Raw genomic sequence first — 6077 nt, 5'->3', positions numbered from 1 at the left:
TTCGAGCAGCCGCTAGTTCAGGGCTCCATCAGTCCATAACCGATCTCCTTTGTTAGTCGAGCGGAGACTGACTGATCATCCTTTCTCCCCACGATCCGAGGGGTGGGGGCCGAGAATATATATATATATAATATATTATTATATATATATTATATATATATATATATATATATATATATATATATATATATATATATATATATATATATATAAAGAATGATATGCAAGTATATGAATGCTATTATGAATCTAACTATGCAAGTCTCTAAATGACGAACATGCTTTAAGATATAACACCAACCCTCCTCTTGGTAGGTCTAGTCACTCTGATCCCTCACAGACTGGTTACCTTTGTTGGGATCCCTGGCAAAGGGTTTCAGTCCTTGTCAATCAACCATGGTTGGGGTTTAGGTCAACACTCTCTTATCATGACCATTGGCATGAGTACTAATGCATGTCGAGGTTTCTAATTCAATGCAAAGTCATACAGTAACATACTACATTTAGTCCAGATACTTCTCCTATGGCACCAACTAACTTGGTTCAGTATCCTTCTCTACCTAGAAATGAGAATACTCACGAACTGGCTACTGCTGTTGGACCCTATTCCCTAACCCTATGGTCATTCACATATTGTTGGGGCGAATGCTCTCATGACCCCTCACAACTCCCGGCCGCTCCTTGGATGTCCATGAGCCCAAACCCTAACATATGCAACCCTACCAATACATGATCAACAGTGGGCCACTGAATCTCCGCACAGACTGGTTACCGTTGTAGGATGAAACAGAGTCGCGTTGCTATTATCGTGAGTCATTCGGCTTCAATTCCCCTACCGAAAGGGTAGTAACATGTATGGGTACCTAACCATGTAATCTAGACTCCCTAGGTATGTCATCCAACAACCATGATAGTGCTGGGGGCATCAGTAAGCAGTGTCTCATACTACAACCCTTGATATCCCAAGCAATGGATACCCAGTACGGATACCCTCCGCTATAGTTACAACATATCACAACTCATTATTGCATAAACAATCATTCAACACCATAAAGTAATTGAAATACATCTGAACATGATCCATAGTTTATATTCAACTACCAATCATTAAATCATATTCAACATCATAAAGTAATTGAAATACAGCAAGTTATAAGAACAATGATGCATGTAAAGATAAATAGTTCATCATAGTTCATAACATTCGCATATGTATAAAAGTGTCCTTACCTATAGATATGAAAAAACTAATGAAATTGTAATTAGACCTCACCCACTATAGTTCCAGTAAACCTCAGAGATTACCTAATATAGATTACAAAGTTACATTAAGTACAAGAGTCAAATCAGAGCAATAACCAACTTCATAGAACTACTGTGACCCAGCCGATCTCTTGGGGTGGTTTGCTGGCCAAGCGACCTCCATAAGTGACCGCTCCTATTCCAGACTACATCTAAGTCTGAAATTCCTACTTTTGATCTCCCAATTTTAATCCGATTTTGGGATGATTTAAATCCGAATTTCATCCTTAAGGAGCCTACAACACAAGCACAAACCTAGACCCCAAGAATTCTAAAGATTCGATATTTTCATCATCTTCTTCAATCAGATATGTTCTTTATTTGGATGCAAGGATCTATTTTCGGACATGAACTAATCAAGATCATTGATGGGGAATAGAACCAATACAATCAACTCACTACCAACCCAAGGATGATGGATATACACCATTCAAAGAGATGAGGAAAGAATATAGAGGTTGCGAGATCACTTACCTCCACTTGATTCGCGAAAATGACAAATGAGATCTTCTTCGCAAATCATGCTTCTCTCACCTTCCAACACGTGTCCAATGCCTCCAAACCATCCATAGCAGCAATCCTGAATAGAATAATGAGTAAAAGGTCGAGGTTTGCTATATATAGGAGACTAGGGCAAAATAGGGTTTAAACCCCGTAAGCAGCACTGGGCGGTAGCTTGGGGCGGCTGATTGACCAATCAACCGCCTTAACCAACGGCCCCCTAGTACTTTTCAGTACTTGGGTGCTTTGCTTAAGGGGTTGATCCCCAACTTAAACCTAACCCTATACAACAGGAGGGGGAGTTCTTACCTTGATTCCGGACATCTTCAAATGCATCTTGACTCCGACTCGTGATCCACTTTCCCAGTCCGTCAAGGTTTCTACGGGTTCTTCTTCGAAATTCCTAGTAAAGCAAATTCTTCATCAACATAATCCAAATCCATGGACTCAGGGTATGGAATATAGTCTTCAATCCGAATACTCCACAACTTTTTTCTGCTAGACCCTCAGGTTATCGAACCTGCAATACGGATCCTAAGTTAGAATTACGGGGGTTGTTACAAAAGACCCTACCCCGTCTGGTCACAGAGGACCAGACGGAAGTCTGTCTGCTTTTAGACAACGTTTCGTCTGAGTTCAGATGTTGATCCGACTAACTGTTAGAGTGTTCTGACTTGTTGGACACCTATGACCCAACACTCTGAGTGATGTTTGGGCATTAAAGCCTATTGGGAATAAGTAGGAGCTATTGAGGTAGAAGCATTCTGTGTGAACCACCTCATAGGAAGAGCATGATTTTTTGTTTCACTTTGGTAAGTAGTAAAACGATTTTAATTTGGATTATTTAATCATGCTTCTAGCGTAGAATGAAACTAATATATAAATTATATGTAGATGCATGAGGATTTGATTGGATGTTTGTTAGCATTGCTTTTCGTTCAAATGCTTATCCCATAGGTTGACCATGCTAGTGTGAGTTTGCAGATGCTTGTGTTTTATGTTAAAAATGTTGAACTCATCCTGTATATATTGTCTCTAATTTATATTGCTGCAACCAAGAGCATTGTTGCTAACCTCACCAAAGGAGATAAGCTGAATGAGAGGAATTATGACATCTAGCACCGAAATGTGCAATATCTCTTTGAAGAGCAGGACATGCTGGTAACCATAAACCAAACCGTGTCCCCACCTGAAGAAGGTACCATTGCACAGCATTGCAGGGACCTTGAGATTTACAATGCCAAGAAGAGGAAGGGTAGGGTAGCTAGATTACCATCCTAAGCTCTATGAGGGATGTTCTGATGCTACGATTTGAGAAGCACTAGACTGCAAAGTCTTTATGGGAAGTAGTGAAGTTCCAGTATGGAGGGACTTCCACCACCAGAGGCCACCAGCTCAGACTCATTTTTGATGGATACAAGATGCACCAGGGTCACACCATGAGGCATCACATAACCATCATGTCCAACATGATAAGTGAGTTGAGCGCATGCAGGTGCCAAAAAGGCTAATAAGGAACAAGTCTCTGCAATCATCAGGTCACTACCCAAGACTTGGGAGCACATGAAGATCTTCTTGACTCATGCTAATAATGTCAAGACATTTGATCAAGGTTCCAAACACCTTGAGCTAAAGGAGGATCGGATGATGGCCGATGTCCCTTCCAGTGAGGTATTTGTTGCTGAAGCAAGCACTAGTAAAGGTGCAAGCTCTAAGCGCAAGAGAGATAAGGGTCAACCTTAACATTCTAGGCAAGGTAATAAAGGTGGGAACAGAAACAAGAATTGCTCCAAGTGTTCCAGGAGGACTAGAGGTGGCAAAAAGAAATCACCTGTGATTTGCTTCAATTGCCAAAAACCTAATCACTTTACTCAGTGCACTTGTGATTGCACTGAGTAGGAAGTATGTACTTTGTGTTATACATCATCTTGTTATGTAACAAGCACTTCAATGCTTGCTGAATTAAGACCTTAGGGGATTGTTGATTTAGGTGCGACAGAACACATAACATGGGAATGCTTGAGCTTTGTGAAATACCTTTGAATTCCAAAAGGAAGCAGAAGAGTAACAATGGGGAACAGCTCGAGTGTGTAGGCCCATGGCGTTGGCACATGCAAATTAGTTTTGCGGGGTGACTAGACGTTGTTACTTCATGATGTGTTGTATCCTCCAAATATTCAGCGGAATCTTGTGTCTGTTAATTTTCTTATGAGACATGGTTTTAGAGTTGTATTTGAAAACAATTCTTTGGTTTTGTATCTAGGTGATACAATTTATGGTTGTGGTTTTCTCCAAAATAGTTTCATTGCATTAGATATAATTGATTATTTATCTAATTCTCGTAGTGCTTTTATGTGCCAAAATACTGTGTGTATTGATTCTATTGTGTGGCATGCTAGATTATGGCATATTGGCTTAGATAGGATGAAAAGGTTGGCAAGAGAAGGCCTCTTGGGCCAAGGTTCACTATCTAATTTGCCAACCTATGAATCATATCTAGCAAGAAAAGCAACTAGAAAACCATTCAAAAAGGCTATGAGAGCCTCTTTTCCTCTATAACTTATCCATTCATATGTTTGTGGATCCATGAATGTGCATACTAGGAAAGGACAAGCTTATTTCTTCACAAGATGACTATACACGTATGGTAATATTTATCTAATTTCCCATAAGTCAAAATCTCTAGAATGTTTTAAGAAATTCATGAGCTTCGTTAAGAATCAGTTAGATAAAAGAATTAAAACTCTTATAACGGATAGAGGTCGAGAGTATCTCTCCAATATGTTCAAAGGGTTGTGCAATGAAAAGGGAATATCTAGGCAACTTACTATTCCAGGGACTCCACAACAAAATGGGGTTGCTGAGAGGAGGAATAGAACTTTGCTAGACATGGTGATATCAATGATGGCGCAAGCAAACCTACCCATCTCCTTTTGAGGAGATGCTTTGCTGGCTGCAACATATATCCTCAACAGGGTTCCAACCAAACCAGTTCCTTCCACACCAAATGAGTTGTGGACCAGAAGGAAGCAAGATTAGAGTCACATACATGCATCAGGTTGTGCAGCATATGTTCACTCTACCTCTCACTAATATGGGAAGCTTGGTCCCAAAGGAAGAAAGTGTATCTTTGTAAAATATTCTGAACTCTCAAAGGGCCATGTCTTTATTGGGCTAGATGAGAGTGAGAGGAGAACAAAACTCGAGTCTAGGGATGTAACATTTTTAGAAAATTATTTTCAATCTCTTGCAGGAGGTAGCAAAGAATCATCGGAATTCTTTGAAATACAAGATAATGATCTTGTCACTCCAGGGACCCAGATTTTGGATAATTAGAGTTTATCCAGAAGATCCTAGTAGGAGTGGGAGTGTAGATGTGATAGGTCCCTCATAGGGTGAGCAATCTAACATGCACTTGCGTTGTAGTGAGCACGGGCTAGTACCTCATCGACATTTAGACATAGAGGATGAAGCCTACATGGTAGTTCCTGAAGAGACTGACTGTGAGGTAACTAAAATGACTCCAGTCGATGAGCAGGAACCGAAGAGCGTGCAGGAAGCTCTTGCGGGATCAAGCTCAAAGGATGGCTGGAAGCAATAGAGGAAGAGTTGGAGTTGATGAGAGTTAACTATGTCTAGGTGTGACAACCCCCGTAATTTTAACTTGGGATCTATATTGCAGGTCTGAATACTCGAATGTCCAGCCGGAATAAGTTGTGGAGTATCTGGATTGAAGTCCATGATCCATATCTTGAGTCCATGGATCCGGATTTTACTGATGAAGAACATGTCTTACTAGGAATTTGAAGAAGAACCCGAAGAAACCTTGATGGACTGGGAAAGTGGATCACCAGTCAGAGTCAAGATGTATTTGAAGATGTCCAGAATCAAGGTAAGAACACCCCCACATGTTGGTTAGGGTTAGGTTTGAGTTGGGGATCAACCCCTTGAGCAAAGCACCTAAGTATTGAAAAGTACTAGGGGCGGTTGCTTAAGGCGATTGATTAACCAATCAACTGCCCCAAGCGACCACCCATGTCAACTTGCTGGAATTAAACCCTATTTTTCTCCAATCCACTATAAATAAGTAACTTCGACCTTTTCTCTCATTACTATATTCGGAATTACGGCTGAGGACGGTTAGGAGGCATAGAACATGTGCTGGAAGGTGAAAAAGTGTGAATTGTGAAGAAGATCCAATCCTTCGTCAGTTTAGCGAATCCTTCGAAGGTAAGTTGATCTCACAACCTCTATATCCTTTCCTCATCTCTTTG

Source organism: Hakea prostrata, chromosome 8, assembly GCF_041222555.1.
Source record: "Hakea prostrata isolate BN-2017 chromosome 8, UWA_Hpros_2, whole genome shotgun sequence".
NCBI classification, from domain to species: Eukaryota; Viridiplantae; Streptophyta; class Magnoliopsida; order Proteales; family Proteaceae; genus Hakea; species Hakea prostrata.
This window is presented reverse-complemented; position numbering follows the sequence as displayed.